Here is a 27,359-nt window from a genome sequence, read left to right on the forward strand (position 1 = left end):
TCCATTTATGAATAATTTAATGACTGTTGCTCAGGAAAAACAGCTTGTGCTGAATTTGGGATTTTGTTGTAAACCTTAATAAAACCATTTGAGTTGCTTATAAGCCATTGCTGAAATTGATATACAAGTTAAATATATATATGTGTGGTAAAGCCAAATGGCTAGTGTGAAATATGTATGTGATATATGTGTGGTAAAGCCAAATGGCTAGTGTGAAATATGTATGTGATATATGTGTGGTAAAGCCAAATGGCTAGTGTGAAATATGTATGAGATATATGTGTGGTAAAGCCAAATGGCTAGTATGAAACATGTATGAGATGTATATATGTGATAAGGCCGAATGGCCGATGTGATGAATGTCAAAGTGTATATAAGTGATAAGGCGAATGGCCAATGCGATGAATATGAAAGTGTATAAATGTGATAAGTCCCAGGGGCATTTGTGTCAGTACTATATCCGGGTTAAAACCCCGCAGGCATTATGCGAGAATATTATCCTGATTAATGTCCGTAGGCTTCGTGCTCGTACTAGATCCGAGCTTTAAAGACCCGACTGCTAAAGGCTAGGATTCAAGTAAGACTTTGATATTGAGTATCGCATTAAGTTACCATCAAATAAGTATTATGTATTTAAGATGTTCAGTGTCGTATTACTTACCCATCGGTGGGGTGATTTCGAGGTGAATTATCGATTATCAAAGAGGTAGGTAAATGTGACTAATATTATAACTCCAAATATGAGAATGATCTAATTGGTAATGGTATGTTGTATAGTAAAGTATGCGATGAAATATTCTTATGTATTAGTGCATATTACGCCCAAAAGCCTATGATTTGAGTATGGGTTGGGTTGAGCTAGATGTGCCGATTACAAGGTAAGGATTATGATTTGTAAGCTTACGTATATGTGATAAGGAATATGTTTGGTTCTTTATGTGCCTATGGTAATTTAGTACTTGTCATGTTGAAATACTTAAAAGCATGGATGTGATTATGAACAAGTGGAAAGGATTATTGAAGTTGAAAATCGATGAAGAATGTGCTTGGGAAATATTTGACCATCTAGGTCATTATTATTCGAAAGTATTTATGTGGCAGCCAAGTGTTGCGTTTAATGAAGATCGAGATGAAGCCCTGGATTAACTTCATCGAACAGTTGATATGAACGACTAATGATAGTGATTGAGAACACTTTGTTTTGCTTAAAACTTACTAAGCATTAAATGCTTACTCCGTTTTCTCTGTTTCTCTGTTTTATAGATTTTGCTCGTTAGCTATCGGATTCGGGATCATTGAAGTCGAAGTCATCCACACTATCAAAGCCCCCATTTTGGTACAATTTTGGTTGAACTTTGAAATGGCATGTATAGGACTACCCTTTTGTTGTAGGTTATGTACCTTTCGGTTTTGTGTAAATTCGGATAGCCATGCGAAAATGGCTTATATACATTTCTAGCATAGTACTATAATCGTTTGTATGTTGATCATTATGAGGTATGGAATTGTTTTGAAACGATTAGCCATTGGAATGGTTAATCATGATCACACCTTGTGCTATGTATGCAAAAGGGGCCAATTGAATCATGGAAACCATGAAATAGGTCAAGCCTACCTTAAAGGCAGATGCTGACAGCAGCAGTAATGTGGATGTGAAAAATCACTAAAAATAGTAGGAATGGTATTAAATAGTGAATAAATTATGTAAATGAACCTTGATGAATCTACTTTCATATAGAAGAAACGAAACGGTCATATGAGTTATATATTAAGAGATATTAAAGTTCTCGTGAAACAGGGCCAGAACGGTTTCTGGATCCCCTGTTCCGACTTTGGAAATTCATTGTAAATTAACCAGAGATAATTAGGAGTCATTCCATATATGTATAGATTCCTCTCTGAGTTTAGTTTCTATAGAAACAAACGGCATCAATATTGAAGCCCTGTACAGGGAGATATCCAATTCGTAATGCACGAAGGTCAGTGCAGTCAGTCCCTGCAACAGGGGAGACTTTAACTAATAAACTGTACTAATTGGCCCGACCAAAAATTCTAGAAAAAAATATGTTGATGGACTTATGAGTCTAGTTTCAGGGAAAAATTACGAAACTGATTTTCGAGCTTTAAAACTCAAGATATGATTTTTAAAGAGACAGTGACGCAGTAACCAGCTAGTCTGGAAAATTTTTTTTATGGACTGTGAAAACAATTAAGCTAAGTCTGTGTGTACCTTGTGTTCGACTCCGGTAACGGACTCGGGTATGGGGTGTTACAATTTTATTGGTATCAGAGCTACGGTTTAGTCGATTCTAGGACTACCGTAATACGTTTGGGTCTAGCTATACATGCCATTATGTGATTATTTGATAGTGTGGTGATTTCGACAATTGAAAATGTGTTTATTTATTGTAATGAATTCGATCCGATCGAGTATGTGAGATGGTATTGAGAGGACTGAGACATGCTTATGATGTGTCAATATTAAGAAGGGTATAACATAAGTACGTTTTGAGTAAGTGAATTTGGTATTTAATTTAAAATGCCATGATATACATGTATGATAGATGAATGATGTCCCATTGTCCTTATCATAATAAGGTTATTAGAGAAATGAACAAAGGAAGAGATTGGGGATATATGCTTTTGTGTGATTACTTATTGAGCTGAAAGTTTAGTAAAAGAAGCATACATGTATTAGATTTGAATGATATTTACGACTTAAAGTCAAGAATCATGTTATATGTTTACATGTGAATGAATTGATTAAATTATAAATGTGATTTGTGTCATGTGAAACATGATAACATGTGAATAAATATGTATGAGACTCGTTGATGTGAATCAGAGTTTAAAGACCCATTGATTGTATGAAGAGATTATGTCGGGTAAAGACCGATGGCTAGGTACAGAGATTATGTCCGGATTAAAATTACTGGCTTTGTGTGGAGATTTCATCCGAGCTAAAGGTCTCGACGATGATCCGGCTAAGTCCGAAGAGCATTCGTGCTAGTGATATATCCGGGCTAAGTCCGAAGAGCATTCGTGCTAGTGATATATCGGGCTAAGTTCAAGAGCATTCGTGCTAGTGATATATCCGGGCTAAGTTAGAAGAGCATTCATGCTAGTGACGTATCCGGACTAAGTTAGAAGAGCATTCGTGCTAGTGATGTATCCGAACTAAGTTCAAGAGCATTCGTGCTAGTGATGTATCCGGCTAGGTCCCGAAGAGCAATCATCTTTGGTGGCGTGTATTGGGCCTCCGTGCCTAGTAGGCTTCGTCTTGAGTAAATTGAGCAAAGTTTAAGTGTTCATTATTATACTAATTCAAATTTATATGAGACGATATGTTTAAAAGTGTACATACGTGATGTTTATAGACTTGGGTAAGTCATTTCAATGTGTAATAACGAATGAATAAGAGCACTAAGTGTGTGAAGTGGAATTCATGTAAGACCTCGTCTGGGACGAAGGCATTGATTTGAGATAATGTGTAAGACCATGCCTGGGACATGGCATCGGCTCGATATGTGAGAATATGTAAGACCATATCTAGGATATGGCATTGTAAGAGCCATATGTGCTTGAATTAGTTGAGCCCTTACAAGTAAGTATTCGCTCAGTTGATAAACGAGCCACTAGGCCTTTGGCTAAGTTGATCTTTGTGTATGAACATAAGGGTTGGTAATGTGAAGTAAGTTCTTGAGTAAATAGAGCTTAAATTATGATTTGATTAGATCATGTTTTAAGCAAATCGAAATCATGCTCTTGGTGTGTGGCTATTGAGCCGAAATTGTAAATATGATAAGTGTCTTGTGTTTGAGCTTTGGTAATGAGAATGTAATAAGAATGTGTATTGATTTGTTGATATATGTGCTTGGTTATTCGAATGGTATCTGGGCTAAGTCCCGAAGGCTTTTGTGCGAGTTACTAAATCCGGGCTAATTCCCGAAGGCAATTGTGTGAATCACTATAACTGGGCTATGTCCCGAAGACAATTGAGCGAGTCGCTATATCCGGTTAAATCCCGAAGGTACGTGATTCGGAAATGAGCAATCTTGCTGTAAAAATTTCAGTTAATACGCTTGCAAAAATTCTAGCAATGAGGTATGTTAGTATGTGCTGAATGAATTAAATGTTCAGGTGTGTGGAAGTTGAATTTTCTGTTGGAAATAAGTTAAGTTGAATATTGAGATACGATGGAGTTATAAAGGATATTTATTGGGATGTTTGAGTATATTTATACTTTCGGTCAAATTCTGACTTATACATGAATGAAAATGTGGGTTACAAATATGTGGGTTGATGATGTGAATTATACATGTTAATATGTGCTTAATATGTGTTTGAAATGCATTTGTGAATTAAATTAAGTGATTATTGCTTATGAAATCAAGAAAATGAGATATATGTGCATACTTGTAGAAATGCTCATATGAATATAATTCAATAAGAGGACGTTATCCTAAACTATGCATCGGTAGAAATTTTGGCACGAAAATCCCTAAAGGAGGAGAGTTGTGACACCCTAATTTGACCCTAGTTGAAAAGTGGTTTGGGACCACAAAATCGAGTCATAAAATAATTAGCCGTCATATTTTATGACTATTATATGTGAATCTGAATGTGTGAAAGTTTTAAGCTTTGATTTAGTAAATTGCATGTGAATTTAGTCAATAGGACTTATGTGCGACACTTTTGAAATGTGATAGGTCAAAATATAAGGATCTATTAGTGCATGAAATAAAAGGGGACTTGCATGTCAATTTCCCCTAATTTGGTAATAATGACCATGAGCATGAGAGGGACAAAATGTTATGGGGTGAAACATGTTGGAAACATGTTGTGTTAGTGTGTTAGGGGAGAAAGAATAAAATAAAGGGGTTAGTAATAAAGAAATGAAAAGGGAGGGGTGATGAGAAAAAAAAAAAAAGGTTGTCTCATCCATGTTCCCCCCCATTGCCGTGACTTGAGAAGCAAAAGAAAAGAAGAAATCGGTTCTTCTTAGCTGAAATGAAAAGAAGAAGAAAGGAATGAAGCTAGAAAGGAGAGGGCAGCTGCATGTAGTGGAAAACCATGGAATTTGTTTGCTTAGAAGTTAAAATTTTCAAGTAGAAGGGTAACTCTTCTAAACTCTCCCTTGCCCATAGCTTTTCGTTGACAAATTCTGGTTGCATTGTTGATTTGAGCTTGACGAATATGTGGGAGAAGAGAAGATTCTCTTTTCTAGTTGCAAATGTTGCATGTCTAGTAGATGAAGAGTTTCTCACTTGTGTTAAAAGAATCTAGTGAATGCTTGTGTTGTTATAATCTATTTTTGTAACTTTGGGGTTGATTGTATTTAGCTAACAAGGTAGGAGAAGGTGGTAGTAGACAAGGGAAAGAGCAAATTGAATAGGTGGAATCGGTGTTGGGAACCTTGGTGAGTTTTCCTTGAACTTTTATTTTCTTGTGTTTGATAATTGTTGAAACCGTTAAATTGCTGTCCGAATTTTACCTTGTTGGTATCGTTAATTGCTGCCTGTTCATGCTGTCTAAATGTTGTACTATTAATGCTGTCCGAATCAGCCTCCGAATGTGATATATTACAGCAATTAAGCCAAGTGTTGCGGGTCCTCTTAGGCTGCCCACAACGCAACCTTTCAATACTAATGTTACCATGAATTAACCTTCAATTGATGGTGTGGTGTATGATCTCATAACTCGGTTTGGTATTGAGATAAAGATTAAATGATATGTGATTGTTAAGTGAATAATATTAGTTAAGTACTTAAGCAAATCTATTGTTTTACTTAAGCTTAAGAGCAAAGAGGATCAAAGTCGGATAGGGAAAAGAGAGTAAGCGAATAGCCGTGGACATCTAATAAATCGACCACTCCCGAGGTAAGTTTTAAGTATTAAACGTTGAGTAAATTCAATCATATTAGGACATAATGAGTTGATTTAATAAGATATGATGTGGCCATGATATGTCTTAAACTCAAATGGTAAGTTCATAAGTGTTTGGACTTGGAAATTTAAGAGCAAAATGTAATAGTTTGCTTGGGACAGCAGCAGTAATGTGATTTTAGAAAATCACTATAAATTGTTTGTGTGGAATTATAGGCTGAATAAAATATGTAATCAAAGCTTAGTTGGTCTAGTTTCCTATAAAAGAGACCGTGGAAGCAAAGAAATTTCCTATAAAGAGATATTTAAAGTTGTGTTGGACAGGGTCAGAATGACACCGAAATCCCTGTTCTGTTTTGAGAAAATCACTATAATTTGTACAAAATGGTTACAAGATAAAATTTATATGCTTAGACTCCTTAATGAGTCTAGTTTCAAATGAAATCAAATAGAACATACTTTGAATTCTGTACAATGAGAATTTTGATTCGTAGTGAAGACTGGTCAGGTTAGTCAAACAGTGAAACAGGGAAACTTTAAGAAAAATCTGGTATTGATTGGCCAAACCAAAATTCTGAAAAATTTATAGATGGAATATATACGAGTCTATATTCAGGAAAATTAACGGCACTTCATTTGGAGTTTCGTAGCTCCATTTATGAATAATTTAATGACTGTTGCTCAGGGAAAACAGCTTGTGCTGAATTTGGGATTTTGTTGTAAACCTTAATAAAACCATTTGAGTTGCTTATAAGCCATTGCTGAAATTGATATACAAGTTAAATATATATATGTGTGGTAAAGCCAAATGGCTAGTGTGAAATATGTATGTGATATATGTGTGGTAAAGCCAAATGGCTAGTGTGAAATATGTATGTGATATATGTGTGGTAAAGCCAAATGGCTAGTGTGAAATATGTATGAGATATATGTGTGGTAAAGCCAAATGGCTAGTATGAAACATGTATGAGATGTATATATGTGATAAGGCCGAATGGCCGATGTGATGAATGTCAAAGTGTATATAAGTGATAAGGCCGAATGGCCAATGCGATGAATATGAAAGTGTATAAATGTGATAAGTCCCGAGGGGCATTTGTGTCGAGATTATATCAGGGTTAAAACCCGCAGCATTATGCGAGAATATTATCTGATTAATGTCCGTGAGGCTTCGTGCTCGTACTAGATCCGAGCTTTAAAGACCCGACTGCTAAAGGCTAGGATTCAAGTAAGACTTTGATATTGAGTATCTGCATTAAGTTACCATCAAATAAGTATTATGTATTTAAGATGTTCAGGTACGTATTACTTACCCATCGGTGGGGTGATTTCGAGGTGAATTATCAGTATCAAAGAGGTAGGTAAATGTGACTAATATTATAACTCCAAATATGAGAATGATCTAATTGGTAATGGTATGTTGTATAGTAAAGTATGCGATGAAATATTCTTATGTATTAGTGCATATTCTGCCCAAAAGCCTATGATTTGAGTATGGGTTGGGTTGAGCTAGATGTGCCAGTACAAGGTAAGGATTATGATTTGTAAGCTTACGTATATGTGATAAGGAATATGTTTGGTTCTTTATGTGCCTATGGTAATTTAGTACTTGTCATGTTGAAATACTTAAAAGCATGGATGTGATTATGAACAAGTGGAAAGGATTATTGAAGTTGAAAATCGATGAAGAATGTGCTTGGGAAATATTTGACCATCTAGGTCATTATTATTCGAAAGTATTTATGTGGCAGCCAAGTGTTGCGTTTAATGATATTATAGATCGAGATGAAGCCCTGGATTAACTTCATCGAACAGTTGATATGAACGACTAATGATAGTGATTGAGAACACTTTGTTTTGCTTAAAACTTACTAAGCATTAAATGCTTACTCCGTTTTCTCTGTTTCTCTGTTTTATAGATTTTCTTTGGTTAGCTATCGGATTCGGGATCATTGAAGTCGAAGTCATCCACACTATCAAAGCCCCATTTTGGTACAATTTTGGTTGAACTTTGAAATGGCATGTATAGGACTACCCTTTTGTTGTAGGTTATGTACCTTTCGGTTTTGTGTAAATTCGGATAGCCATGCGAAAATGGCTATATATCGTTTCTAGCATAGTACTATAATCGTTTGTATGTTGATCATTATGAGGTATGGAATTGTTTTGAAACGATTAGCCATTGGAATGGTTAATCATGATCACACCTTGTGCTATGTATGCAAAGGGCCAATTGAATCATGGAAACCATGAAATAGGTCAAGCCTACCTTAAAGGCGGATGCTGATAGCAGCAGTAATGTGGATGTAAAAATCACTAAAAATAGTAGGAATGGTATTAAATAGTGAATAAATTATGTAAATGAACCTTGATGAATCTACTTTCATATAGAAGAAACGAAAAGGTCATATGAGTTATATATTAAGAGATATTAAAGTTCTCGTGAAACAGGGCCAGAACGGTTTCTGGATCCCTGTTCCGACTTTGGAAATTCATTGTAAATTAACCAGAGATAATTAGGAGTCATTCCATATATGTATAGATTCCTCTCTGGGTTTAGTTTCTATAGAAACAAACGGAATCAGTATTGAAGCCCTGTACAGGAGATATCCAATTCGTAATGCACGAAGGTCGGTGCAGTCGGTCCCTGCAACAGGGAGACTTTAACTAATAAACTGTACTAATTGGCCCGACCAAAATTCTAGAAAAATATGTTGATGGACTTATGAGTCTAGTTTCAGGAAAAATTACGAAACTGATTTTCGAGCTTTAAAACTCAAGATATGATTTTTAAAGAGACAAAGTGTGATAACCACTAGTCTGGAAAATTTTTTATGGATTTGTGAAAACAATTAAGCTAAGTCTGTGTGTACCTTGTGTTCGACTCCGGTAACGGACTCGGGTACGGGGTGTTACAGATAGACAATCTGTAACCACAAGCTACACTAATGATCCTTTCTACAAAGCTTGACAAAGATGAGGAAGGGAAATATGTAAATTTAAAATTGTATAGGTCAATGATTGGCTATTTGCTTTATCTTACAGCAAGTAGACCCGATATTATGTTTAGTGTATGCTTGTGTGCTAGATATTAATCTTGTCCTAAGGAATCACATTTAAAATCCCTTAAGAGAATCTTTAGATACTTTAAAGACACTCCTAATTTAAGTCTTTGGTATCCTAGAAACTCATCTTTTAGCTTGCATGCATTCTTGGATGCGGATTTTAGAGGATGCAAATTAGATAGGAAAAGCAACTCCGATACTTATCAATTCCTAGGCAACATGCTTGTATCATTGTTTCTAAAGAAACAAAATAGTGTTGCATTGTCCACCACCGAAGTGAGATATATTTCTTGTTAGTAGTTGTTGTAGTCAAGTTTTATAGATGAAACAACAACCTAAGGACTATGGAATTGATATAGATACCATTCTTATCAAGTGTGACAATACTAGTGCTATTTGTCTCACTAAAAATCTCATCTAACATTCTAGGACTAAACACATTGAAATAAGGCATCATTTCATTAGAGATCATGTCAAAAAAGGAGAAATAGTTATAGTGTTTGTTGACACCTATAACACCCCTCGCCCATATCCGACGCCAGGACATGGTTCGAGGTGTTACCTGACTTAACTCACTCAATTATACAAAACTAGGCCGTAAAATTTTGATGATTTTTAAAACTTTTACTTTCGTAAGCAATTTGTTCCTTAAATGGGCTTACGAGGCCCAAAACATACATTCGAGATGATTTAGACTTAACTAAGAACTTAAGAAAAACTTGGTGAAATCCCGTGTGACTCGGGACATGCCTACGTCCTCAGCCTGTGTGCGACACTGACTTTAGGGCACGGCCATGACACGCGCCCGTGTGGCCTACCCGTGGGCGATACTGACTTATAGACACGGCTATGGAACACACCCGTGTGGCCTAACCGTGGACAATACTGATTTAAAAGTTTAAGTGCAGGGGGACACACGACCATAACACACACCCATGGGGGTGAGCCGTGTGTCACACACGGTCTAAACACACGCTCGTGTGTCTTGCCCTTGTGGACAAACTAGGCTATCTTTCAAGCCATTTTGTTACCCAATTTGCACAACTTACACAAAATCATTTCAATATGCTAATTCCATCCCAAAAGACATCAATTCATCCATAGAAGGAACATCATATAAATTTTCCAAAATGAATAATAGCCATTATCTAGGCGTAATACAAAACAAAGGGCTTTTATCTTAAGCCAATATACATAAACAATTCTCAATAATACAACTCCCTAGTCTAGCCCTATACATGCCATAATCAAAAATATAAATCCAACTATACCGTGTATTACGGTTGATAGTGTGATTGATATCTCTGACTTCAAGGGATCCTCGAGCAAAATGGCAGTACTGAAAAAAAAGGAAAGGAAAGAGAGTAAGCATAAAGCTTAGTAAGTTGCATATAAATATATATATACAACAACAACTTCACCATTTATCAATTATGCTCATAACTCGAAGGTAAGTATAAACTGGACTTATTCATTACCATCAACTCAAATCATATTTTCTAATCGAGCTCATTACTCATGGCTACCAAATAGGTACCTGTAACGCTTACAAAATTATCATATTTTGCTTGTTAAATCTCTTTCTTAACTCTTAAAGTTCAACCTTTTAGAATACTACCGGATATTCTATAAGCCTCAAGCATGGGTTAAGTTGCCGCTGCCATGTCCCAGACATGGTGTTACACTAGCTATCGTGTATATGTGCTAATGCATGTCCTAGACATGTCTTACACTAGCACGAAACTTAGCCGATGCATGTCCCAGACACATCTTACACTGGCTAACATCATCGAGGCTGATGCATGTCCCAGACATGTCTTACACTGGCACTCACCTCTACGCCGATGCCATGTTTCAGACGTGGTCTTACACGGGCTACCATGATGCGGCTGATGCATGTCCCAGACACGTCTTACACTAGCCCTCGTCTCAATACCGATGCCATGTCCCAGACATGGTCTTATATTAGCTCTCACATAACCCCATGTCCTGGCATGAATATCTGGTTTGTTTCTTGGGGTTCTTACTGGATCTTTCGACTTTCTCAATCATAAATACATATACTTAGTTCCAACTCTAGAAATTTATGCTATAGCAAATCATTAACAATTGAATACATGCATTAATAATATATTTGCATTATTTACATACAACTTACCTCGGTTTACAAAAAGTACTTGACTAGTCGGCTTAATCGGATTGCTTGGCTTTGCCCCGGTCTAGGCTCGATTTTGGCAAATCTTGATCTATAATAACAAAATGCATTCATTCAGTCATTAAACACAATTATCTATCTAAAATTTACATCTTTGGTTAAATGACCATTTTGCCCCTAGACTTTAGCAAAAAGACCATTTTACCCCCATGCTCAAAATTCAATTTTTATCGAATTTCTTCGTATTTCAAGCCTAAATAAACTCTTTTTACTACTAGAGCAACCCAAAATTCTCACTATTTCACACACTTATTACTTAATTTGTAACTTATGCAAAATAGTCCCTTTAGGTGTTTTCATGCTAACACCCTTCATAAAAGTTGTTTATAAGACAACTAGTACTCATATTCCTCCATAAAAACTTAGCATATACCACAAAATACATCCATGGAAAAATCCTAAACTCTTGACCATCTTGTAAGATATCACCCTTATTTGAAAGCTCGTGATTCATGAGTCTCAAAAGTGTAAAAATCTTGAAGAAAACTAACTAAAATCACTTACTTATGAGTGCTTTAAGTTGCTGCAGATTTTTGAGCTGTCACACCTCAATATTTGATGATAATTTTGGTAAAGAAAGAAGATGGACAAGAAGAAAATGATAGCTAGGCTTTTAGGCATCATTTTATCACCAAATCATGACATCATCTACCTAATACTTTGACTATTTGTTTAAAATCCATCACATGGCCGGCCAACGCTATTAACAAGGGTGTAATTTCCCTTTAAAAGCCCTCAATTTTGATTCTCTAGCTATTTAACTGTAACAGCCTAATTTAGGGCTTAGTCGGAACAGTGCTCTCGGGACCACAAATCCGAAGTTATAAAAAAATTAAAAATTATTTTACTATTTTTATGAGGTTATAGTATGATTTTATTAGTGCATGAAAAATTTGGTGAGCTAATTTTAATTTTTTCTAGCCCAATTTCGAAAAAGGACTAAATCGCATAAAAGGCAAAATTTGCATTTTAGTACCTAAATAAGTTAAATAGCTAAAGAACTTAAATTGAGGGCTTTTGAAGGGAAATTTCACCCTTTTTATTAGTGTTGGTCGGCCATGTGAATGATTTTAAACAAATGGTCAAAGTATTAGGTGGATGATGTCATGATTTGGTGATAAAATAATGCCTAAAAGCCTAGCTATCATTTCTTTCTTCTACACCTCTTTTCTCCACCGAAAATATCAGCAAAAATGGAGTTTTGAAGGCTGAAAACTTTCAGCAACTTAAAGCCCTCACAAGTAAGTGATCCCTACACCCTTTGTTGATGATTTTTGCATTTTTGAGACCCTTGAAGCATGAGCTTTCAAATGAGGGTGATATCTTACAAAATGGTCAAGATTTTAGGGTTTTTCCATGGATGTATTTTTTATGTTTATTGAGTTTTTATGGAAGAATATGAGTCTTAGTTGTGTCATGAACAACTTTGATGAAGGAGTTTTCATAGAAAACACCTAAAGGGACTATTTTGCATAAGTTGTAAAATAGCTAGTAAGCATGTGAAATAGTGAGAATTTAAAGTTTCTATAAGAGTAAAAATAGTTCAGTTAGGCCTAAGATACAAAGAAATTCGATGAAAATCGATTTTCGAGCATAGGGGCAAAATGGTCATTTTACCAAAGATGTGAATTTATAATTGCCTAATTGTAATTAGTGACTAAATGAGTGTATATTTCTATTATTGATCAAGATTTACCAAATTTGAACCTAGATCGGGGGAAGGCCAAGCAAACCGACTTGACCAAATAGCCAAGTACTTTTTGTAAGCCGATGTAAGTTGTATGTCAATGATACAACTACACTGTTAATACTTGTATTCATATCGCCATTGAATTGATATTGTATGAGTTTTCAAGATATGAATTGAAAATGTTTAGCATTAATTGAGATAATAGAAATATCCCGTTGAAACATTAGGATACGAACTGGATATTCGTGCTAAGGCATTGGGTGATTTGTGCGCCAGTGTAAGACATGTCTAGGACATGGCATCGACATCCAAACAAGGGCTAGTGTAAGACATGTCTGGGACATGCATAAGCCATACTATGATAGCCAGTGTAAGACCATGTCTGGGACATGGCATCGATACAGAGATGAGTGCCAGTGTAAGACATGTCTGGGACATGTATCGGCCTCGACAGAGATAGCCAGTGTAAGACGTGTCTGGGACACGTATCGACTAAGAGTTGTGCTAGTGTAAGACATGTCTGGAACATGCATCAGCACACGTATATGAGAGCCAGTGTAAGACCATGTCTGGGACATAGCATCGACAATATATCCCATGTTGAAGGTTCATAGAATATCCAGTAGCATTCCAAATGTTTCAATGATGAGAGTTATAGATCAATTTTGATAAAGAAAGAATAATCATGTTGTGAGTGGTATAGGTACCTATATGGTAAGCATGAGTAACGAGCTTAAATTAGAGAATGTGACTCGAGTAGATGATAATTAGTAAGTTAAATTATTTTTACCTTTGAGCTATAAGTATGATGACTAATGGTGAGATTGTTGTTGTATATTTATTTATATGCAACTTACTAAGCTTTATGCTTACCCTCTTTTCTTTCCCTCTTCTTTCAGTGTTATCAAGCTAGCTTAAGGATCCCTTAAAATTAGAGATATCGATCACACTATTAGCCGCAATACTTGGTATAGTTTGATTTATATTTTTGAAAGTGGCATGTATAGGGCTAGACTAGGATGTTGTATTAAGAGAATGATTCATGTATTTTGGCTTAAGTCAAAGGCCCTTCATTTTTTAATCAAGCCTAGAATAATGGCTATTATTCATTTTGATGAATGCATATAATGTTCTTTCTATGGATGATTAGTGGCCATTGTGATGAGATTTATATATTGAAATGATCTTCTGTAGGTTGTGCAAAATGGGTGACAAAAGGGCTTGGAAAATAGCCTAGTTTGTCCACAAGGGTGTGTGTCTAGGCCGTGTGTGACACACGGTTCACACCCATGGGCGTGTGTTATGGCCGTGCATCCCCTGCACTTTAATTTTTTTAAAGTTATTTTAGCACACGGGTAGGCCACACAGGCGTGTGTCCATGCTATGTCATAAATTCAATATGAATGCTAGTAGTACACGGGCAAGAGACACAGCTATGTGTCTCAGCCGTGTGAATGACACGGTTATAGGGCACAGGTGTGTGCTTGGGCCGTGTGGTTTTGGCAGAATGCCCAGGTTTTCAGACATAGGTTTGGGACACGGGCGTGTCGCTAGCACACGATTGTATGCTCTATACCCACACGGGCATATGGAGCTTTGTTGCATGAAACATTTCTAAGTTTTTCATGAGTTCTCGATTAGGTTTTAAACCACCCCAGATGAATGTTTTGGGCTTGTAAGCCCATGTTAGGGGCAGATTGTTTGTGAAAAGAAAAGTTTTAAATTATTTGAGATTTCACGGCCTAGTTTTGTTTAGTTAGTTAAGTTTAAGTCAGGTAGCACCACGAACCCCATCCTAGCGTCGGATACAGGCGAGTGGTACTACATTAACACATTTGGGTACTAAAATGTAACTTTTGCCCTTTTTGCGATTTAGTCCTTTTCGTAATCAGGCTTGAAAACGTTAAAGTTAACTCACCAAATCTTTCATGCACTAATATAATTGTACTATAAACTCATGAAAATAATAAAAAAAAATTCTCTATCTTCAGATTTGTGGTCCTGAGACCACTATTCCGACTAGGCCCTAAATCGGGCTGTTACATTTTTCCCCTTTTAGGGATTTTCATCCTCGAAAAACTTACCAGTGAATAAGTTCGGGTACTATTCTCTCAATGACTCCTCGGGTTCCCATGTGGATTCCTCGACTCCATGTCTATGCCACAAAACCATCACAAGTGGTATATTTTTATTTCTTAGCTATTTGACTTCTCGAGCTAAAACCTTGACCGGCTCCTCACTATAAGTCATGTCTGGGAGAGTCTCAACTTCAGTTGGCGTAATTATATGCGAAGGGTCTGATCTGTATTGGCGTAACATAGACACGTGAAACACATCATGAATCTTTTCTAACTCTGGCGGCAATTCCAAACGATAGGCAACAGGCCCTACTTTCTCGGTAATCTCATAAGGTCCTATGAAACGAGGACTCAACTTGCCCTTTTTACCAAATCTGAGTACTTTCCTCCATGGGGAAACTTTCAAAAATACCTTATCCCCGACTTCAAATTTAATCTCCATTCATTTCAAATCCGCGTAGGATTTCTCTCTATCCAATGCGGCTTTCAAATAGTCACGAATCACCTTAACTTTTTCCTCAGCCTCTTTAATTAGATCCACCCTGTGAATCTGATTATCTCTCAACTCGGTCCAGAATAAGGGTGTTCGGCACTTTCGCCCGTACAAAGCTTCATAAGGTGCCATTTTCAGACTCGACTGATAGCTGTTGTTGTAGGCGAATTCAACCAATGGTAAGTATTTTCCCAACTTTCTTGAAATTCAAGAACGCAACACCTTAACACGTCTTCTAAGATCTATATTACTCTTTCCGACTGTCCGTTAGTTTGCGGATGAAATGCCGTATTAAAACTCAACTTGGTTCCTAGAGCCTCTTGTAACTTTTTCCAAAACCTCGAGGTGAACCTCGAGTCTCAATTAGATACAATTGATAACAGCACATTATGAAGCCTCACAATCTTGGAAACATACAAGTCGGCCAACTTTTCAAGGGAGTAGTCGACACACACTGGTATGAAGTGTTCTGACTTAGTGAGTCTATCAACAATAACCCATACTGCATCTATCTTTTTCGGGAATAGAGGAAAACTGGTCACGAAGTCCATGGTGATACAATCCCATTTCCACTTAGGAATTAATATAGGCTGAAGTAAACCCGAAGGCACTTGATGTTCAGCCTTCACTTGTTGACACACTAGGCACTTGGAAACGAACTCTGAAATGTCTCTTTTCATACCCGACCACCAACACAATTTCTTAAGGTTGTGGTACATTTTCTGTAATATCCTGAATTAGGGCTTAATCGGAATAGTGGTTTCGTGACCACAAATCCGAGATAGAAATAATTATTTTACAATGATTTTGATGTTTATGATATGATTGCATGATTGTGTGAAAATTTCGTGATGAAATTCTATGCCTAAAGTGCTTAAATTGAAAGTAGGGACTAAATCGAATAAGTTGCAAAACTTGCATTCTAGAAGTTTTTAGTATGAAATTGTTTTGGAATATTAATGAGGAGGTCTTAAATAGCAATTTGACCAATTTTAAGTTCATGGAAAAAATTAGGACATGGAAGGAATTTTTGGAAAGTTTAGTAGTAAGGGTATTTTGGTCATTTAGTTATTAAAATGAATTAAAAACAAAATTAAAAGCCAATTTTTGTCCATCTTCTTCATTAGGCCAAAATTTCAAGGGTTCTCCATAGCTAGGGTTTGTTTCAAGCTTCCAAGCTCCATAGTAAGTGATTCCAAGCCCCGTTTTTAATGATTTTTACGTTTTTGAGATCCCGGTAACTCGATAAAGCTTATGTTAGCAATAATTTAACCTAGGGTTTATATTTGGAAAAATACCCATAGGTGAAATTTGTGTATTTTGATGTTTTATGATAGAATATGAAGTTTTAAATTATGTTAGACAACTTGTACTACTCGATTTTAAGACAACTTGTACTACTCGATTTTAAGCAAAAACGAGTAAAAAGGCTTAATCGGTAAAAATACCTAATAGTCACAAGTACATGTTAGAGTGAGAATTTGATGTTGCCATAGAAGAGAAAAGTGATCAGCATGTTGTAAAACATAAGAATAAGGAATAAAGTTTAATCCCGAGCCTAGGGGCAAAAATGTAAATATGCAAAGTTTAGGGGTAAAATTGTAATTTTTCCAAAATTTGAGTTAAGGATTAATTTGATAATGTGAGTATTAAATAAGCTAAATGTGTTATTTTAGATCAAGAAAGATGTGGAATCGACCTCAATCGAGGAAAAGAAAAGATTGTGGACTAAATTGCAAAATCTTTGTATTTTGGTACCAAGGTAAGTTCATGTGTAAATAATGTAGCATAATTGTTATTTTTAAGTTATTGATATTAATTATGTGTTATGCTGAATTTCATTATGAAATGTATGCTTTGTGGTTAATTTCAAATAATATGTAAATTATGTGAGCTACTTGTTAAATATAATTGTTACCGAGTATTGATTTGACATTCTACGGAAGGCAGCAAGGATAAGTGTTCGAGAAAAATCCGTTTGAACCTTAGGAATAGATTAGGATACAAGTGACATGTCACTAGGATGGTTGAGCATCCGAACTCGTTGAGTTGAGTCCGAGTTCATTTATGGATGCGAATGTCGAACTCGTTGAGTTGAGTCTCGAGTTCGTGAAATGCAACTAGGCATCCGAGCTCGTTGAGTTGAGTCCGAGTTCACTTATGGATGCGAACGCCCGAGCTCGTTGAGTTGAGTCCGAGTTCGCTTATGGGCGGGTTACATGATTGCTTGATTGTATATATGGCACTTATGTGCAAGTTATCCATGTATCCGAATTATATTCCGATGTGTTCAACGGGTAAAGTTCTACTCAAATGGAGGAAAATTTCGAGATGTAAAGAGACGTATTGGTAAGTGATATGAAATGGATATTTTGGATAGGTATGTATTTAACCCTCGGGTTGAGTATTGATACAACCACGATAAGGTAATAAGATGATGAAGAATGATTAAAAATGTGATATGTGTTTTAGTGATGTATGCTAATGTTGACTGGTATAACTGTTTGTTATGTTACTTATTATTTGCATATGAACTTACTAAGCATTTATGCTTACTCCCTCCTTCTTACTCATTGTAGTTTTGGACAAGCCAGCTCAGGAGTCGGGATAGGTCGAAGGCTCAGTCACACTATCCAGAAGACTTTTGGTAAATGGCTTGTAAATTTAAGTATGGCATGTATAGCAATATACCCATTTTGTGTAAATGATCTTATGGTATGGTTGTGAAATGGTTGAGGAAATGCTTGATAATGATAAATTATGAAAATGGTTAGTTTAGATTATGTTTGATGTTAAGGAAAACTATTAAGATACTTAGTGCATAAAAACTCATAAAAAGGATAAAATTTACCATAAATAGAATACCGCAGCAACACTAACACGAGTTTGAAAATTTACTAAAAATCATAGAAATTGAATTTGGTGGTGAACTACATATCAAATTGAATCTTATTATGTCTAGTTTCACATGAAATAAATGAAACAAGTAAAGGAAGTATATGTTAGAAGATATTTGAATTTTAGTGAAACAGAGTCATAGCAGTTTCTGAATCCCCTGTTCCTAATTTAGAAATTCACCATAAATTGTAAAGATATAATTAGGTGGTGTATTTTATATCCTAAGAATACTTACTGAGTCTAGTTTTAGTAGAAACAAACCTCATAGTTATATGAATTTTGTACAGAGAGAAATGTGGTTCGTAGTAAACAGAGGGCAGACCAGTCGAGTCCTGAAACAGGGGTAACTTTAACTAATAAACTGTACTAATTGGCCCAACCAAAAATTCTAGAAAAATCTTAGTAGATAGGTATATGAATCTAGATTCAGTGAAAATTTACAGATCTTAATTTTGAGTTTTGTAACTCGAGATATGATTTTTCTTGTGACTGTGACGCAAGTAGCTTAAAAGCTGTGAATGTAGAAACAAATAATCCAAAGTTCTAAAAATGTTAAACTAAGCTTAGTAACACCTCATACTCGACTCCGGGGACGGTCTCTGGTGTGGGGGCGTTACATTTTCACACTACCCGGGTGAACTGATGAACAACCACTGTGTGCCTCTCGTAAAATCTTCTGAATGAGCTCACTATTTTTGGGTACTCTGTCTTTGAACATTATACACCCATCAGTACTAATACGAAAATCTAACATAATCTCTGATTCACACTGAGTTCTCTTGGCTTGTAGTTTCTCATCATCTTTCTGAGCTTCACGGATTTCATGAAGGAAAGTTGGTCTGGCTCTCAACTCTGCTAGGACCGATCCATCACTAGATGTAGTCAATTTAGTGTTCAAGGCTCTCAAGGCAAACAACGACTTCCACCTCAAAGCGTCAACGACTACGTTCGCCTTTCCCAAATGATAGTCAATAATCAACTCATAATCTTTTATTAGCTCTAACCATCGTCGTTGCCTCAAATTCAACTCTTTCTGAGTCATTAGATATTTTAGACTCTTGTGATCGCTAAATACTCGGCATCTCTCACCATACAAATGGTGTCACCAAATTTTCAGCGCGAATGCCACAGTTGCTAGCTCTAAATCATGGGTCGGATAATTCCTCTCATGAGGTTTTAGTTGTCTTGAGGCATAGGCTATAACCTTGTCTTCTTGCATTAGCACACACCCTAAACCATTTAGGGAGGCGTCACTAAAAACTACAAATTCCTTTCCCGACTCAGGTTGCACTAAAATTGGGGCTTTGGTCAACAAAGCCTTTAATTTCTCGAAGCTCTGTTGGCACTCTCCTGTCCATTAGAACTTGGCATCTTTCTGCAGTAGCCTTGTTATCAGTGTAGCTATCATGGAGAATCCATTTACAAATTGTCTATAGTATCCCGCTAGCCCCAGAAAACTGTGAACCTCTGTCACATTCCTCGGTAGTTTCCACTCCATAATGGCGGAGATCTTATTTGGATCAAATCGGATTCCATCACCCAACACTATATGTCCTAGAAACCTGACCTCCTTGAGCCAAAACTCACTCTTACTAAACTTGGCATACAATTGCTTATCCCTCAAGATATGGAACATAGTTCTTAAATACTTCATGTGCTCATTCTCGTTACGTTAATAAACCAAGATGTCATCAATAAAAATGATGACGAACCTATCCAAATAGGGTTGAAAGATGCAGTTCATTAAGTCCATAAATACCGCTGGGGCATTTGTTAATCCAAATAGCATAACAAGAAACTCGTAATGCCCATATCTCATCCGAAAAGCAGTCTTCGGCACATCTTGTTCCTTGACTCTTAACTGGTAGTAACCCGACCTCAAATCTATTTTAGAAAATATAGTGGCTCCTCTCAATTGATCGAAGAGATCATCGATCCTTGGTAAAGGATGCTTGTTCTTCACTGTCACCTTGTTAAGTTGTCTATAGTCGATACATAACCTCATCGACCCGTCCTTCTTTTTCACAAAAAGCACTGGAGCACCCCATGGCGAGTAACTCGGTCTAGCAAAACCTTTATCTGTTAATTCTTGAAAATGTACCATCAACTCCTTTAACTCGGTGGGGGCCATTCTATAAGGTGCAATCGAGATTGGCTTTGTACCAGGAGCCAACTCGATACCAAACTCAACCTCTCTTTCTGGGGGCAACCCGGGCAACTCTTCCGGAAAAACATCTATAAACTCACAAACCATTGGTACTGACTCAATCTTCGACTCGGACACTTGGGTATTCAGCACAAAAGTTAAATAAGCTTCATAACCTTTTCTCAAATATTTTTCGGCGACTAAAAATGATATTACCACAGGCAGGTTATCTGACCCAACTTGAAGAACATCATCCTCCTCACATCTTAACTGAATTAATTTTCTTCCACAGTCTACTACAACACCATGGAAGGTCAGCCGATCCATCCCAAGAATTACATCGAATTCATTAAATGGAAATAACATCAAGTTGGCCAGAAAGCAATGGCCTTTAATCATCAAAAGACAGTTTCTACATACTTGGTCCACTAATACATGCTTGCCTAATGGGTTAGACACTTTTATTACAAACTTAGTGGACTCCACTAACATGTTTATACGGGGTATCAAATCCATACATATATGGGAGTGGGTAGAACCAGGGTCAATCAAAGCAACAACATAAATGTCATGAATAGAAAAAGTACCCGTAATCACATTAGGAGATTCTACCTCCTCACGGGCACGGATAGCATAAGTCTTTGCGGGCGCTCTTCCCTCGGACATCGCCATTGCATCACTAGTCACGCCTCTACTGTTAGCTCCACTTCCCATATTCCTTCGGGGTCTGCCCCTCAAGGGAACACTACTCGCCCTCACCTTTTGATTTTTCTCTTTTTCATTTATTTCAGGATAATCTCAGATGAAGTGATCTAACGACCCACACTTGAAACAGCCCCTCTCATTTACTCGGCATTTGCCCAAGTGGCGTCTCCCACATTCCAAACACTCTTGCCTATTTGGCTGTATACTGCCGACACTAGCAACAGAAGTGGTCTGGGCTTTAGACATCATATTCCATCGATTTTTGTTCCTCAGTAAAAATCCCATTGAAGCGTTCGATCGGGTATTAATTTCTTTCGACCTCTTGGAGGAGGACTAATGCGTCTTCCCTATCTATCTTCTCTTTAAATCTCGCGATTCAATGGCCGCCTTCCTCCTCTTCTTCACTAGCTTTTTTGCTTTACATGCTCTCTCAACGAGCATCGCAAATTCTCTTATATCTAGGATGCCTACAAACACTCGAATGTCTTCATTGAGGCCATCCTCAAACCTCTTACACATAGTAGCTTCAATGGATACGCATTCTCACGCATATTTGCTGAGCTTCACAAATTCACAAATTCATGTTCATACTCCGTCACAGTCTTACTACCTTGCTTCAACTCTAGAAATTCCTTCCTTTTCTGACGAACCTCTGGCTAATATACTTCTTTCGAAACTCTTCTTGAAAAAATTCCCAAGTGATCCTCTCTCTCGGTACGACAGACACGAGAGTGTTCCACCACTGATAAGCTGAGTCTCATTGGAGTGACACGACACACTTCATGCACTCATCGGGTGTGCATGATAGCTCATCAAATACCTTCACGGTGTTTTCTATCTAGAACTCCGCTCTCTCCGGGTATCATCTATACTAGCCCAAAATTCCTAGGCCCCTTGCTTCTAGATCTTGCCTATCGGAGGCTTTTCTCTCCTGAACATGTCCGTACCTTACGGAGCCACCGGGGCATACTGAAGAATCGGAGGAGGTGGGGGAGGTGGAGTGTTTGGGTTCGCACGAACAAACTCTGTGTACCAAGCATCCATCATTTGAAGGTAGGCTTCCCTAGCCCCTCCGCCTTGGCCCATACTTACGGGTTCACTCTCTATCGGCGCAGTCCCTTCTGCGAGAGCCAGCGCATTACTTTCCACGTCATCTGCCATGGTTCTATTAGGATCCATTTACTATAAAATAAAAACACAATTTATGATTGTCAAGAATCGTCACACTATCAATATATATATCGCATGTATGGCTAGATTCATAGCTTAGCTAGGTTAGTACTAGAACCGACTAAACCATGCTCTGATACCACTAAATGTAGCACCCCTCGCCCATATCCGACGTCGGGACATGGTTTTAGGTGTTACTTGACTTAACTAACTCAATTATACAAAATCGTGCCATAAAATTTTGATGATTTTTAAAACTTTTACTTTCGTAAGCAATTTGTTCCTTAAATAGGCTTATGAGGCCCAAAACATACATTCGATATAATTTAGACTTAACTGAGAACTTAAGAAAAACTTGGTGAAATTCATGCTTTAGGGTTCCATACGCCCGTGTGACTCGAGACACGCCCATGTCCTCAGCCCGTGTGTGACACTGACCTTAGGGCACGGCCATGACACACGCCCGTGTGGCCTACCCGTGGGTGATACTGACTTATAGACACGGCTATGGAACACGCCCGTGTGGCCTAACCGTGGATAATACTGATTTAAAAAGTTTAAGTACAGGGGGCACACGGCCATAACACACACCCATGGGGGTGAGTCGTGTGTCATACACTGTCTAAACACACGCCCCTGTGTCTTGCCTGTGTGGACAAACTAGGCTATCTTCCAAGCCATTTTGTTACCCAAATTGCACAACTTACACAAAATCATTTCAATATGCTAATTTCTTCCTAAAAGACATCAATTCATCCATAGAAGGAACATCATATACATTTTCCAAAATGAATAATAGCCATTATCTAGGCTTAATACAAAACGAAGGGCTTTTATCTTAAGCCAATATACATAAACAATTCTCAATAATACAACTCCCTAGTCTAGCCCTATACATACCATAATCAAAAATATAAATCCAACTATATCGTGTATTACGGCTGATAGTGTGATCAATATCTCTGACTTCAAGGGATCATCGAGCAAAATGGCAGTACTAAAAAAAAAAAGAAAGGAAAGAGAGTAAGCATAAAGCTTAGTAAGTTGCATATAAATATATGTATACAATAACAACTTCACCGTTTATCAATTATGCTCATAGCTCGAAGGTAAGTATAAACTGTACTTACTCATTACCATCAACTCAAATCATATTTTCTAATCTAGCTCATTACTCATGGCTACCAAAGAGGTACCTGCAACACTTACAACATTATCATACTTTCCTTATTAAATCTCTTTCTAAACTCATAAAGTTGAACCTTTTGGAATACTACCGGATATTCTATAAGCCTCAAGCATGGGTTAAGTTGCCGCTGCCATGTCCCAGACATGGTCTTACACTAGCTCTCATGTATACGTGCTAATGTATGTCCTAGACATGTCTTACACTAGCACGAAACTTAGCTGATGCATGTCCCAGACACGTCTTACACTGGATAACATCATCGAGGCCGATGCATGTCCCAGACATGTCTTACACTGGCACTCACCTCTACGCCGATGCCATGTCTCAGACGTGGTCTTACACGGGCTATCATGATGCGGCTGATGCATGTCCCAGACACATCTTACACTAGCCCTCGTCTCAATGCCGATGCCATGTCCCAGACATGGTCTTATACTGGCTCTCACATAACCCCATGTCCTGGTATGAATATCTAGTTTGTTTCCTGGGGTTCTTACTGGATCTTTCGACTTTCTCAATCATAAATACATAAACTTAGTTCCAATTCTAGAAGTTTATGCTATAGCAAATCAATAAAAATCGAATACATGCATTAATAATATAGATGTACTATTTACATACAACTTACCTCGGTTTACAAAAAGTACTTGACTAGTCGGCTTAATCGGATTGCTTGGCTTTGACCCGGTCTAGGCTCGGTTTTGGCAAATCTTGATCTATAATAACAAAATGCACTCATTCAGTCATTAAACACAATTAGGCTATCTAAAATTTACATCTTTGGTAAAATGACTATTTTGCCCCTAGACTTTAGCAAAATGACCATTTTACCCCATGCTCAAATTTGATTTTTATCGAATTTCTTTGTATTTCAAGCCTAACTAAACTCTTTTTACTACTAGAGCAACCCCAAATTCTCACTATTTCACACACTTATTACTTAATTTGTAACTTATGCAAAATAGTCCATTTTGGTGTTTTCATGCTAACACCATTCATAAAAGTTGTTTATAAGACAACTAGGACTCATATTCCTCCATAAAAACTCATCATATTCCACAAATACATCCATGTCAAAATCCTAAACTCTTGAACATCTTGTAAGATATCACCATCATTTGAAAGGTCATGCTTCAAGGGTCTCGAAAGTGTAAAAATCTTGAAGAAAACTAATTAAAATCACTTACATGAGTGCTTTAAGTTGTTGCAGATCTTTGAGCTTTCACACCTCAACATTTGATGATAATTTTGGTGAAGAAAGAAGATGGAGAAGAAGAAAATGATAGCTAGGCTTTTAGGCATCATTTTATCACCAAATCATGACATCATCTACCTAATACTTTGACTATTTGTTTAAAATCCATCACATGGCCGGCCAACGCTATTAAAAAGGGTGTAATTGCCCTTTAAAAGCCCTAAATTTTGATTCTCTAGCTATTTAACACATTTGGGTACTAAAATGTAACTTTTGCCCTTTTTTCGATCTAGTCCTTTTTCACAATCGAGCTTGAAAACGTTAAAATTAACTCACCAAATCTTTCATGCACTAATATAATCATACTATAACCTCATAAAAATAATAAAAATAATTTTTTTAGCTTTAGATTTGTGGTCTCGAGACCACTATTCTGACTAGGCCCTAAATCGGGCTGTTACAACACCTTAAATCAATTAGTAGATATTTTACAAAGCCTTTAGACAAAGAAAGATTTTGGACACTTAGAGGAGATTTAGGTATTACTACCTTGCCTTAATTTCATGTTCAAATGAATTTTATCACTTTTTTTTTGTTTTAAAACTATTTTATGACTTAAAATTGATTGCAAAAGTATATGTGCATGATTTATATGACTCTTATATGCAAAATGTTAGAAGGAGTTTTCATATGAATAATTGTTCTATTTTGGTCTCATTAGTAAACTTGCTAGAATATTAACTTGTCATTTTTTTGTTTCTTCATTACTCATATGCATCATGCTTACATTATGCATTTTCATTCTTAAGAAACTATTAGGAATGATATTAGAGTCATTTTATGACCCTTAGAACCCCTTAGGACCTAAAAATCTCGTTTTTGTAATTTTACTGCACTTCAAAAATAGAACTACAATTTGGTAATGATACCATTTAAAAAATATCGATACCCGTAGGAAAAATATCGATACCACAGGGACTTTAAAGGCACCTAGATCGTGGTTAGCAAAACAGATTTCTAAAACCTTTAAAAAAATTTCTCTTCTTCGAAAACTCTCATCTCATATCCAAAGTTTCTTCAAATTTACTAATTTTTTCATCAAATCTTGACTTTGAAACATTATCCAACACTATTTCTTCAAGATTTATTCAACATTGCTTGGAGATTTTACCTATTTTAAGGTACACTCAAAATGTTTTAAAGTTTTCATTTTGTGCAATGTAGGTTGAATTTTTATTCTTGATGGATTATTAGGTTGATATGTACTATAAAATTTGTGTTTTGATGCTGGGGGTTTGCTTTTCCTAAACCTTTTCTTAAATTTTTAATCTAAAATCCTTGTACACCAAGTATTTAACAAAATTCACAAACGATACTTTTTAATGCCTAGTCAACTTTAAGTGTTTACTTCTCTACTTATGGCCCCTAAGAAAAGACCTAGGACCAATGCATCTTCCTCACAACAACCTAGTGGCCCTAAATCATCTTTTATTGAATGTTTTCGTAATGATGTCTCACATGAACATTTTAATAAAAACTATACATCTAAAAGAGTTTGAGAGTTTAGGAAATTTGATTGAGCAATGTTAAAGGGTATTAATTTTGTCTATCTTTCTATTTTGAAAAATTGGGTTTGTATGGTGATCTTCCGTAATTTGGTGTAGCAGATTAAACTAGTTTTCACATTTAAGGAGCTTGAATACAAGCATTTTTGTTATGTTTTAAGTAAGTTTCTTTAGTTTTACTTACGTCCAATAAAATGTGCACATTGAATCTTTTATTAACCTTAAGGTTCAAATGAGGCCTAAAGGAGAGCTAACGTACTTTATGAGTGTACAGGACACCATCAAAAGGCATTTTGGACCAATATTGGATGCTATGTCTCAACATAGAGAACAAAATAGAGAAAGTAAGAAACTACCTTCAATGTCGTGACACAGGTCGAAGGTGTTATGACATACCTTTGAAAATGGCTACAGAGGAGCATATTGGTTGCTATGTCACGACATAGGTCTTGGCGTGTCACGACATCGACTCTGTAACGAGAATAAAACTTGAAGTAGGGGCATTTTGGTCTGCACAATCAAACTTAAAGCTTGGGAATGTCAGGTAACCTAGGGTTAAGGATGACAGCTACCTGAAGGCTATAAATAGGCTCCTTTGGCATACATTATAGACACCATTCCATTAGCCTAGATTCTCTATTTAGGTTTAAGTTTGGTTTTCTTGCTTTCTTTATGTTTTCATAGTTTTAGCTTATTTGTTCTTTGCTCTTTTTAAGAGTTTTGATTTATAAAGGAGATGAACTATTGTGGATTCTCGGTTATTATCAATATCAACCAAGATTTTCTTAAACTCTCTATTTTAATCCATTCCCTATGATTAGTTCTTCCTTCTATTCCATGTTGTTTATGAAAGCCATGAGGAACTAATCCTTCTATAAGGGATTAGCTAGGGGAAGCATGATCCCTTAACTGTTTTGTAGGGTTACTTAACGAATCATGTAAAACCCTTACCTGTACCCGAGACCGAGACAAGTTTCGAGGCATTATCGTACACAAACATGACATTTCTGAAAAATCACAGGCTATAAAATTTCGTTCCAAATTAAAACCAATCAAACATGTTC

General features: G+C 36.6%; 2 long non-coding RNA genes across 2 annotated transcripts; both read left to right on the forward strand.

Moving 5' to 3' along the window:
* Window positions 1-487: 487 nt before the first annotated feature.
* Window positions 488-1,548, forward strand: LOC128290318 (uncharacterized). The gene is made up of 2 exons (XR_008280056.1): window positions 488-577; window positions 1,264-1,548. It is a non-coding gene; the product is annotated as an uncharacterized LOC128290318 (long non-coding RNA).
* Window positions 1,549-17,116: 15,568 nt separating this feature from the next.
* On the forward strand, window positions 17,117-18,194 carry LOC128290303 (uncharacterized). The gene is made up of 2 exons (XR_008280036.1): window positions 17,117-17,189; window positions 18,007-18,194. It is a non-coding gene; the product is annotated as an uncharacterized LOC128290303 (long non-coding RNA).
* The last annotated feature ends 9,165 nt before the right edge of the window (window positions 18,195-27,359 follow it).

The sequence above is a fragment of the Gossypium arboreum genome, chromosome 3 (genome assembly GCF_025698485.1).
Source record: "Gossypium arboreum isolate Shixiya-1 chromosome 3, ASM2569848v2, whole genome shotgun sequence".
Taxonomy (NCBI): Eukaryota; Viridiplantae; Streptophyta; class Magnoliopsida; order Malvales; family Malvaceae; genus Gossypium; species Gossypium arboreum.